Source organism: Pyrgilauda ruficollis, unplaced genomic scaffold (assembly GCF_017590135.1).
Source record: "Pyrgilauda ruficollis isolate IOZ18807 unplaced genomic scaffold, ASM1759013v1 scaffold28, whole genome shotgun sequence".
In the NCBI taxonomy this organism is placed as follows: Eukaryota; Metazoa; Chordata; class Aves; order Passeriformes; family Passeridae; genus Pyrgilauda; species Pyrgilauda ruficollis.
This window is the reverse complement of record NW_024524155.1, coordinates 8,223,533-8,235,701: the sequence shown is the minus strand read 5'-3', so window position 1 is coordinate 8,235,701 and position 12,169 is coordinate 8,223,533. Positions and strand designations below refer to the sequence as shown.

The following is a 12,169-nucleotide window of genomic DNA, read 5'->3' as shown; positions in this document are numbered from 1 at the left end:
CTTACAGGAACTTTTTGAAAGTTGATAGGAAAAAAATATCTTTGGGTTTACAGACACCAACATCTGATTGCTTCTTTAACTTCAGCTTTTAAGCAGCGGGTCTCTGGAAGTACAGGAAATGCTGCAGAGTATTACTGTGCATTTGCCCTTCTTTAGGGGGCCTTCTTTAGATTTGTTCTTCTTTGGGGCTTGGCTGGAATGTGGACGTGGGCAAGAGAAGCTTTGCTATGACTAGCTTCTTCAACTCTTACAGTAAACATTAAATGGAGTTATGTGACAAGGAGGTAAGGAAGAAATAAAGTTAGAGGATTGGATGCTGATTAGCACTGGCATAAATCCAAGGATGCAATCAGCTAGCTCACAGAGCCACAGAGCACTGGGGTACCTGAGGACAGCTTCAGCCCAGCTCCCTAAGGACTCTGCAGGCGCCAGCATCACACTTCCCGCTCAGTAAGGCAAGCACAGGCATAAATTTCCACCTGGCCAGTTTCAAGGTCTTATTCCATCTGCTCAACCTATGAGAGAAGAAATGGCTCAAGGGGAACCCATTAACTTCAGTAAGGACCTCCTTTGGGTACTTGATGACTAAAATCCTACTCTTGGGCAGAGTTGAGCACACACTTGCCATGGTGTGTATTCGCACACACAAATAAGTGTGTCACCAAGGGCCCAGCTGCAGACCCACACTTCACGTGTGAGTGCAGCATGTCTCGGGCTCCCTAAACCTGATGTGTGTGCATGGGAATTCTGAGTCAGCTGGAACCCTGGCTGTGTACAAGAAGTGTGCAAGACCAGAGCTGTGGCAGAAGAACAGGCAGGAACTTAATGATGGCAGTGCTTGTTTCAGCCCATTTGTTTTGCCTTCTCCATTTTTGTAGAGGTTGTGACAACAGAGTGAAATACATAAAAGTAAGGGAGATGTGTGTACTCTCTGGCCTCATCTGGTCAGCACTTACAAATTTCTCACTTGGCAAAGTGATTACCCTGTAATCACTGGAGCATATAAATCTTGGCTTTTTTTTTGACTGGGACCTGTGCATGGTAATGGATGAACAGGGAGGCAATTTCTTTCATAAGGAGATATTATGCAATTTAAAGGGGCTCCTGTTTGTTGAATCTATGAGTTTTTTGCTTTGTGAACATCTGAATTTTCTTTATGCAGGTAAGAAATACCTACAGTTTGTTGTAATGATATGACCAAAGCACAGAGTAGCCCAGCGTTCCCCACTGATTGACATCCACTGGGATCTTGACAGCTGTGAGATTATGTTGTTTGTAGAGCCAAGAGGAAGGAGGAGTAGCAGGACCAGTTTTCCAGTAGAGGTAACAGCCACAGAGTGGCTTTGGACTGAGCTAGCTGCATTTGCCCTGGTGCCCAGCATCATGCAGCTGGCCCCAAAGTGGTGTCAGCGTTACCAGGTGCTGGCTGTGTGCCCCAGCCATGGCATGGCAGTCTTGCAGGAGTTTGCAGAGACCGGTATCTCATGAACCCTCCCAGATGACCTCTTAGGTCAAAGCCATCCAGGGCACTCTCAGCAATTGACTGGCATCGACCAGTCGAGAGATTTACTGACATTTGTAGCCAAGTTTAGACTTTGTTGCACGCAGTTAAAAGCTGTCCCACCAGTTTGTTTGCTGATACTCCCCCAGATCTGGCCTTCTTCTGATTATGTAGCCAACTGTAGTTTGTTATTATTTAGACCAAATCGTGCCTTGGGCAAAACTGACATCACTGCTGGGCCTCATTAGGGAAATGAGGAGCAGGGTGTGGGGAGCCGGCTGCAGGAAGTGCCCCTGTTTCCCACCACTGAACTGGGAGGTGAACGCCCCTCGCCAGGCAGGTTGGTGGGGTCTGTGGTTTCAGTGTAGCCCTTTGCCAACGCCCTTCAGTTACAGGAGGGGTAGGAATCTCACTAGATGGAGAGCTTTTGTCCTAGTTTCAGCTGGGATGGAGTTAATTTCTTCCTAGCATCTGGTAGAGGTCTGTGTTTTGGATTTAGTATGAATAATATTGATAACACACTTTTTTAGGTATTGCAGTGCTTACCGTAAGTCAAGGACTTTTCAGTTTCTTGCACTTTGACAGTGAGCAGGTCCAGAAATAAACTGAAAGGGAGCACAGCCAGGAGAGGTGACCCAGACTGGCCAAAGGGATATTCCATGCCATCAAACATCATGCTCAGTGTGGGGGGAGATGGCTGACGGGGGCTGAACACTGCAGGAGTATGGGATGGGCATGAGTCAGCAGGTGGTGAGCAGTTGTATTGTGCATCACTTGTTCACCTATTATTATTACTGTTGTTGATATTAATATTACAATTACTATTATTATTATTACCTTTATTTCAGTCTTTAAGTTGTTCTTAACTCATGAGCTTTACCTTTTTTCAGTTTTCCTTCCCATTCCACCTGGGGCTGGGGGGCAGTGAACAAGTGGCTGTGTGGGACTTAGCTGCTGGCTGGGCTTAAAACACAAGAGTTTTTGAAAAGCTGGCATGCATGCTATGTGATGTAGGCTGCTCCATTGCTGTCTTGTGTTTGCTTTTTTCTCATCACCGTTTTAAAGAGCAGTACTAACAGGGCAGCATGGTTTCTGTGCATCTCTGGTAATTTAAAAATCATGATTTAAATAAATAAAGACTAACCACATTGTTGTTGGTAGGTGTTAAAGTCTTTGTCTTCAAGTAGTGCAGAATTTCTTAGGCTGCTTAGTTACATTGACAGTTTGGAAGAAAGACAGTGATTAGTGAAATCTGGAATAATTATTTCATTTTCAAACTTCTTTTGCTAGACATTTTTCTTTTCTTGTGTTTAAATATCACCTTGATGTTGCCTTATGTCTCCCTTACTTTATACCCTACTGGACTTTAGCTATGTAATTCCTGTCTTTCCCTTTTATCTAGTTGTTCCCGACCTTTGGAGTTGATTGTGTAACCAGAGGTGCAAGTTATGTTTTCCCACTGAAGATCAGACATGTCATGTAAGACATTGTCTTCAATGTCACTCTGTAGTTCACTCTGTCTTGCTAGTTCACCCTGCAACAAGTTACTAAAATTAACTTATAAATGGTGTGAGTAATTTATCTTATGAAGAAAAGTACTGTTTGAAGAGAATAAATGCCTGTTCCAACCACCACCACAGCAGCAAACTCCACCACTTGTGCTGCTAACATGCAACCTTTATCTGCCTCTTATTTCACACTAAACAGAAGAACAAAAGCATTCTTACAAATGGACTGTTTCTAAACATATCAGAAGGTTTTTTTGACTAGCACCTAAGAAATGAAACTGTGTTTTTTTAAGACTTCAGTTTTTATTTTGGCACCAATTATAGATGTTCACAGAAGTATCAGTAAGTGCAGGCTCTGGAGATGGGCTGCTTCTCATTAAACATGCATGTGCTATTGTCTTCTTACTTCTTTAGACCTGGCCTTCATTTTGAGGTCAGACTTTAATTTCTGAAGAATGTAATTTAAAGTTATGTGTAGTGCTTTGTGATTACCTGGAACTACTAAAGAAAAAGACTTGGCAGTGGCAAAATAAATATGTAGGAGTTGTAGCTGCCTTAACTCTGCTAGAGGTAGTAAAAAAGAAGGTCTAAACATTTGAGTGATTTTAACAAGGGGCAGAAGCCAGTGAAGTGTCTGTTGCATTGCAAAAAGTTTTACAGGCAGAAGCTGACAACACAGGAGGCTCCTGCTCTCTGTATTTAAAGTTTACTTTGCCATTTGTCTTCAGCGGGTTCAGTGTTGTAGTGAATAATTTATGGGCAGTGTGAATGAGCTCATTAGTCACCTTTTCAGAGCTTAAGTGAGTTTTGTGGTTGTCATTTACATGGGTCTTCTGTTCGAAGGCACGACAAAAGGACGGCTCAGTGGCTGCCTGGTTTGTGCTGGCACAGCCCCACTGGCCTGTCTGCTGCTGAAACCCCAACTCTGCTGCCCAGCAGTGCTCCAATAACCTGCAGGGCTTTTTCCAGGGGTGCTTATTTCTTTCTTCTTACATGTGATATTTGGTTTGTTATTGTGTTGTTTTCATGTTGGGGATGTTTTTCATTGTGAAAAAGAATATTGAAGATTATGTGACGGGTGATGTGGAATAAGTAAAACCCTCTGCTTGCATACAAGTAATAAAAGTGACTTTTCTCCCCTAATATTCTTACAAATTTTGTTACAGCATGTCTTGATTTTGGCTGTGATGGAGTTAATTTTCTGCCTAGTATCTGATACAATGCTGTGGTTTGGATTTATTATGAGAATGACATTGGTAACATGCTGCTGGTTTACTTGTTGCTGTGCAGTGCTCAGCCTAAGTCAAGGGCTTTTCTGTTTCCCATGCTCTGCCAGCCAGCAGGTGCACAAGAAGCTGGGAGAGAGCACAGCCAGGACAGCTGACTGCAACTGGCCAAAGGAATATTCCATCTCAAAGAGTATCATGGCCAGTAGATAAACTGGGGGAGTTGGCTGGGGAGTGCAGGGGTACGGGCTGGGCATCGCTCAGCAGGTGGTGAGCAATGGTGTTGTGTATCATGTTTGTGTCCCTTTTGGGATTATTACTCTCTCGCTCCCTCTCTCATATCTTTCTTTTCACTACTTGTATTAATGTAATATTGTACTTTACTTTATTTATTTATTAAGCTGCTCTTAACTCACAAGTTTTACCGTTTTGTGATTCTCCTTCCCATCCCACCAGAGGTGGGAGGAGTGAGTAAGCTACATGCATAGTATTTTGTTGCTGGCTGAGATTAAACCACAACATAGCGATAACATTTTTTTGTCCTTGAAATGCTTATGGAAGTGCTAAACTGTCCTGGAGCTAGCTGAACCTAAGAAAAGGGATTAACTATCAATGTTTACAAGACTGCATATTTAAAGAGAAAAATATTCCCAAGATTATTTCATAGCGCTTCAGCAGCTGAGACCCACCCCAACCTTGTGACATCCCTGTGAGAAACCTGTGGAATGTGAAATTTGCCTGCAAAAAGTCTGTGAGGTGCCAGATGCACCATACCTCCCAGATCACTGCAGCTGCTCACTGAAGTTACCTGTTGCCAGAAAGACTGGGGCAGTGCCAAAAGGCCTGGCAGAAATTAATGTTCCAGTGAGTAAGTCAGTCCATTAGAATAATGCACTCTTGTCACCATAGAGAAGGCAAAAGCTGCTCGCAGGGAAACCCACCTCACAGGACATGAATGTAGCAGTCAGGGGGTGGGTTTCTGGCCACAGAAGCTGTTGCTGGGATGTGGGTACTTGAGCTGTGCTTCTTTTGCTATGCCAGGTTTTCTCCTTCCTCCCAAAATCTTGCTTACCTGCTCTGCCTGATGGCTGCTCTCTGGTTCAGCCTTGGAGGCCACCCCACTTGTGGCTGTAGAGGGGAGCACAGAACAAGCAGAACCTTTCTGCAGATGGTACTGGCTCTTTTTAGTCCTTCCACCGCAGTTTTTCATTGCTTTCCGTTCCTTGCTCCCTGGCGCTTTCGGTGAGCTGGTCTGTAGCACTAAAAACACACCAAGGATAGAAGTCTGCTCGTTCATTTTGTGGCACTTGGTGTGTTTCCCACAACCTGCACCCTCTCAGCATCTCTTTGCAGACACAACTGTAGGTCAGCACAGCCGTGCTTGTGCTTCATCCCTGTACCACCTCATGCAGGCTCTCATAGTTGTCTCTGTGTTGTTGCAATATGAGAATCTGCGCTTCACAGGATTTCCTCCGAGAACAGTGTACAGGAAAAGTAGAGCCAAGTAGTGAGTAGAGGAAAGAACCCTGGAATATCCTGTGCTACAAAAAGCTGGAAATCAAGCTGGGACTCACACAAGTCTAGTTGTGGCTAGGAAATGCACCTGGCACAAGCAAATGGTCAGAGGAGAATAATTGCCTTGTGGCTTACAGCAGTAGTGATGGTAAACTGTGTTTAGTGTCACTTGTCGAGAACTTCAGTTGATGAGATGTGAACACAACTTCACTACCTCTGAGGTCTTGTTGCAAACTTAATTTTGCATGCATAGATACACAAATAAAGGACAAATTAGTAAAATAAGTGATGAAGTGAACAGTTTGTATGCTGGAAGGGTGAGGCAGAATTTGAGAAGTTGACTTGAAATAATTTTGTCTTAGTTTTAGAAATTCCACTTGGCAATGCAGTTTGAGAATATTATAAAAAGAACATAGTTTTCCATTGTAGTTTTCCCCAAAACTTCTGATCTTTAGTTGTCTGCAGTGTTGGCTGCTGCTTTTCCTCCACAAAGCTTTTGAGAACAAAAATGCAGTTGATTTCTGGTTCTGCTGATTACTTGTAAGTTTGACTTCAGCTGCCAAGTGGTGAATACTGATGTTGAGATAACACCAGGCCACATCTTGTGGCATTACACCTTTACAACACACAGCAGATTTTGAGCACCAAACTCCAGAACATAGTTCCTTCATTTTTCAGCCTCTTTAAACACTGCACCTGTACTAGAAATACAGGCTTGTATTACAGCCCGTAAGCTACCAAATGAGTTACTTAGGTGAGTTCAGACCTTTATAGTAGAAGACTCCAGTAAAGATATGTCCCTGCAACATTTTGCTTTCCACTGACTAGGCTACTAAAATAAGCTGCACTTGCAGAAGCTTCCCTTTTCCAGTATAAGTTAGGTTTGTGCTTGGGGTCCTTGTATGTTGGGTAATTACACTCTGAAAGTGTCTGTTATATGGACCCATTTTAACAAATGTTTGTAGGACAAATGAGCATGCATGATGCTGTCCTCCCACCACACTCATGCACAGAAACACAATTGCTGGTAGCTTCTCAGCTGCATATAATTTTAGCACTAAGTATACTTATTTTCCTAGAAACTGCAAGCAAGTGTTACTACAATAATATCATAAATGTGCATACATTAATTGATAAAGGAGCTATTTAATAAAAACTGTGGATTTTATTGGGAGAAATTAATTTTATTTTAGCCTGTGAAACAGAAATACCATAGATAGTTTTGTTTCCTCAGACTTCTGACAAAGCTTTGTATTGGTGCTCCTTTTCTTACAGATTCAGTTCTGTTTCTGTTGGGTTTTGCCTGCTGGGGAAAACGAGAACTTGAAGAATAATTAGTTGCAAGGTTTGGAAAATGCTTTGTAAACCTGATTCCATGTTCTTGAGTGAATGAGCAAAAGACAGATCTGTTGGTGAGCTGCAGTAAGCTGGGCCTTCCCTGCATGCGCAGCTTATAGCTTAGTGCTTGTTGTGGGTGAAGAAATGGGAAGGCACGCTTGCAAAAGCCATGGGATGGGCAGGCAGGGTACAAGTGCACTCAGAGCAGCTGTGAAGCCAGAGTTGCTCTCTTTCAGGGCAGCAGGGCACTGTTTGTCAGCCCATTAGGTGTGTTACCTCTGTACAGGGCAGAGACTCTGGCTGTTCTGGTACTGTGCCAGGAATTCAAACACGGCTGTTTCTCTGCCCCAAAAGCAGGCATAGTAGAAAAAACAAAACCAGGCTAGTCTGCTGTGGTTAAAAATAAAGAAGTGTTGATACTGCAGGAGAAGAATGCTGAGAACAGGAGTTGTGAAAGCAGAAATGAATAGACACTATATTCATTATTTAGTTTTTATAAGTTCCTGCAGGTGTCCAGTGTGCTTGTGCTCTGTACAAGATTAAATCCATTGCCTCAGAGAAAACAGAAGATTAGAAATATCAAGACTTATGGGGACTCACCAATCATTCTGCATAGGGGAAGAAATTGACACAAAATGAGATGGTCAGTGTACAGGTGCCAGGGCCTGAGCTGTGTCCCACACTGAGGGTCTGATAGCAAGAGTCAGCAGCCCTGTCCTCATCACTCCTTGAAAAGTACATCAGGACCCTTAAGAATTAGGAGGGTTTTTTTTTGTACAGCTGTGTAATTCTAAATCCTAATGAGCAAGCTTTGCTGGCAAACTTGCAGCAGACTTCAGGGAAGAAATCTGACTCTGATGTAGAGAGAATAAACATTGACAAGGACACCAGTCAATAAAGACATGGTAATTGGAGACCAAGTGAGGAAGAGGGGCTTAAAGGTGAGGATAAATAGTGCAGGACTGTTGAAGTGTGGCAGGTGAGGCCAGAAGGCAGAAAGTAGAAGTATTTAATAAGGTTATGTGATGTGGTGTCCTGCTTTTGGCTGAGACCGTGATGCTATATTTTTGGATTCAGTATGAGAAATAAGTTGATATCACACTGATGTTTCACTTGTTGCTGTGCAGTGCTTGCCCTAAGCCAAGGACTTTTCAGCTTCCTGTGCTCTGACAGTGAGCAGTGCACAAGAAGCCAGGAAGGAGCATGGCCAGGACAGGGGACCTGAACTGGCCAAAGGAATTTTCCATACCATAGAGCATCATGCCCAGTATATATAAACTGTGGGGAAATTGACCAGGGGGGGCCAATTACTTCTTAGTAACAGGGCATCTGTCAGCAGGTGGTGAGCAAATGTACTGTGCATTATTTGTTCCTCTTGTGTGTTATTCCTCTTTCTGTCTCTTACTATTACTATCATCTTTTTTTTTTTTTTTAATTATGAAACTATTCCTATCTTAACCCATGAGTTAAGGGGTTTTTTGTTTTTTTTTTAAATTCTAATTCCTCTCCTCACTGTGTGTGTGTGTGGCAGGGGGAGCAAGCGACTACGTGGTATTTAGTTGCTATCTGGGGTTAAACCATGACACATGGTCATAATACTAGCAAAGAAAGATGTTCCCAGCAGACGGAGATTGAGGGGGGAAGATGAGCCCATGACCCTTGCTGTGCTTGTGTGCTCAATGGCTTGTGGGAAATTTTCAGGGATTCCAATCTAGAGGAGGATAAGAGATAAAGGAGTATAGAGACATGGCTGGAAATCCTCATTAAATAAGATACTGCAACATCTGCAGTTGGTATTCTGAAATCTGAGTGGAAAGATTAGACTGTTGTATATTAGCCCACAAGGGTAAAGTGCAGCTCTGCACTATTGGAACTTCTAATCAGCCTTCAGTACGGCAAGTACTTTGGTCTTGATGTACAAACAGTTTCATCTGTCAGTGTTGCAAATCTTATGCTAAATGAATTAGTATTACTGCTGTCTCAGAAATGGGGAAATCAACACCCTAATAAATTTGGGGGCTTGCCTGAGATTACAGTGAGTGTTTAGTTACTTGATGGCCATACATTAGTTGTTCTGCTGCTGCTGTAGTCTCTAACCCAGGAGTTAATGTTCTTTCACTGGAGCTGCATGAGAGTGTGTGCTCCTTTCTTAAATTAGTTGTATTAGGTATTCCTGCAAAGAGTCAGAATTTGGGGAACAGTCTTCCCAAGAGGCGAGATAGTAGTGTTTACATCATTGCTGGTTTGTTAGTGCTCTGCAAGTCACCAGCTCTGCTTGCTGTTGAGCTCAGGGGTAAGTGGGAGCCAGCAAGAGGCTGCCCCGCACTGCTGCCTCTCATGGGACACCTCAGCGGGGAGCGGCTGGCAGCCCTCCGGCCCAGCGGGCAGCCTGCCCCAGCCTGTGCCCCTGCTGTGCAGCCTGTGCCCCTGCTCTCCTAACCTTCTCCGCCACCTGCTGCTGGCCCCTGTGCTTGGTCATGCCGGCTTTTCTGCCTAAACAGCTAATGTCTCACAGTGGCCCTTCAATGCAATCTCTAGTGTGCACTCTGGGGAAATTCCTACCTACATGGAAAAACCAGAAAACTTTGAAACTGATCATAATCCACCCATATTCATGGGGAATTTGGCCACTAATTCTGAACAGAACTGAGCTGAATAGGATGCATACATAATGTATTCAGGGTATAATTTTCTTTGCATACTACCCTGCATCTCATGAGGCTTCCCCCTTCTCACTTCAGAAATACTTCTCATTAGCTGAATTCTTCTTGGTAGTCTTTCAAGACACTTGACTTTTACAAGTGATAATAAATGCAATAAATCTCCTTGCTTGCCAGTAGAGAGGCATGTTGATTCACTCAGAAAAATGTCTGAAGCATTTGGAGTAAATTCAGGTGGGTGGAGTTATGACTTGCTAATTTAGTTTGGGTTTGAAACCAAACGGCCATGAGATAAGAACTACGTAAATGAATGATCTTGCTGCCTGTTGGAGTGTTAGGGCTGGTGGAGTCACAGGGCAGGATTGCCAGTGGGTAATGATGATACTCTGCTGCCGGATGGGTATTCTTCCCATTCTGCAATTCAGCTGCTGGTGTGTCTTCTTGAAAATATGCAAGAATGTGAAATAGCAGTTCACTGGGTAGGGGAGGGAAAGCTATGGGCAAAAGAAGTCTTAGCTAGTTATGACAGGAATTTCTCGTTCCAGAGAATCAATGAAATGCATCTTATCCCTGCACTTTGAGAATGAGGTGCTTGCCACTCTTATCTAAAACTGGGAATTTCATGAGTGTTAAAGAGATTAAAGGAGGTTACCCATCTATTGGGAAATAATACAGAATTCCCTGAAGGTCTTGAGGCAGCTGTTCTAACTTTTCTAAATAAAACAGCTAAAATGTTTTCCTTCCTAGCTTAGTGACAATTTCTATGTCCAGGGAGGACTGCACTGAGAAGGATACCTGTATTTCTGACTTAAGTGATAATGTTTATACATTTCTGTAGCAGGCATTTTCTATAGTGAAAGGAGAATTTATTTTATAGTATGCTAGATCTGCAAGTGTTGTTTACCCAGAGTGGAAAATGTTTGATTTTTGTGGACTGGCTATGAAACAGTTCCATGTACTTGTTTTGCGGGTAGACAGCCATACTTTAATTTTGTGCTGCAAATCACTGAAGCTACTTCAGATCTGGCATGTAATGTATAGGAGACTGTACGTTCAGCTAGTGCTGTCTAGACTGGACAACTTCTTTATTTTTAAATCAAGTTAGTTCCCTTCAATTAATTCAGCTGATGGTAAGGGTTTTTTAGTCAAGTTAATGCTAGTTATGTCAGGGTATGATAGCAGAGGAGAAAATGCACCATATTTCCTAATTGAGTCAAGCCTTCTTTTAGAGCAGATTTCCTTCAGGAAATATCTCCCCCTTTCCGTCGGCAGTTACTGCAGATTTCTGCAGCACGGTTCTTTACTGTGCACCGCACACCGCGGCAGTGGCCGTAGTTTCCCGATGCCCGGAGCCAGCTGCAGAGCCGCCGGGCGGGACCCCGCGCCTGTGGCTGCCCGCACAGCCGCGGGGCCCGGCTCCGCTCACACAGCGGGGCAGGTGCCTGCCTCCGGCCGGCGGACCCGTGTGCGCCGCCGGGCCGGTAGGCTCGCCCGTTTTCGGCAGGAATCACCTGCCCACTGGGAGGGTGTTGAAAGATGCCTCCCCCGCTCCTCTTGCGGGAGAGACAGAAGCAGGGCTCCGTTATGCGAAGCCGTGGGCAGCTGGGGCTCGTCGGTGCCTTCGGTGTACACCGCGGTTCAGCCGGGGTCGGTCAGGCCGGGCGGGGGGAAAGGAGACTCGCACAAGTGGGAGCGCCGCGGCTGCCGGTTCTCTGCGCATCGGGACTTCCCGAGCGCCTCCCGCCCGACCTCGGACACCCGCCCGCCCCCGGCCAGCGCCGCCGGCCCGGCACGACCCGGACGCCGGGCGGGGGCCGTGGTGGGCGAGCGCCCTGCTGGGGGCACGGCCGGGTCCCCGCCGCCGGCCGGCAGGAACCACCGCCCTCCCCCTCCGCCGGCGGCCCTCCCTTCCGCGGCTTCTCCCGTCGCGGCTGGCCCAGCCCACGTTTTCCCTCTCTCCCCTCCCTCCGTGGTCATGTGTCGCCTTTTTTGTTTGCAGTGGAAACAATTTCTCGCTCTCGGGCTCGCACCGAGGCGGACCGCTGCCCGTCGGGAGCGCGGGGCGGGCGCGGGGCAGTCGGGCCCCATGCAGGCGGCGGAGCCCCGTGCGCCGGGACCCCCGCGGCACCCCCGGGGCTCGGGCTGAGGCGGGGCCGCGCCATGCCTGGCTCCGTCAGATGAAACTTTGTGCCACTGCCATGAAGGGACCGCGGTGAAACCGCCGCCCCCCGCCAGGTAAGTTGCTGTTGTTGTTGTTGCTGTTGGCGGGGGTTGCGCGGGGCGGTGCGGGCCGGCCGCGGGCAGCGGCGCGGTGCAGTCCCACCCGGCTCGGCCCGGCCCCGCGCCACAACTTGGTCGGGAGTTGGTGCGCGGCCCGGCGTGCGCGCCGCCGTGACCCCGCCGAGCCCGGCCGTGCCCGCG

General features: G+C 46.0%; 1 protein-coding gene across 8 annotated transcripts in view; it reads left to right on the top strand.

The window, feature by feature from the left end:
- FOXN3 (forkhead box N3) overlaps window positions 1-12,169 on the top strand; it is a 209,036-nt gene that overhangs the window by 60,693 nt on the left and 136,174 nt on the right. For 3 of the 8 annotated variants that reach the window (XM_041471808.1, XM_041471806.1, XM_041471805.1), the window contains exon 1: window positions 11,737-11,983. The exons of 2 other annotated variants lie outside the window; for them this stretch is intronic. The gene's annotated coding sequence lies outside the window, so the exon portion shown is untranslated. Of the gene's footprint in view, window positions 1-11,734; window positions 11,984-12,169 lie in introns of those variants that run through there. 3 more of the 8 variants (XM_041471804.1, XM_041471800.1, XM_041471807.1) reach the window with 2 other exon arrangements.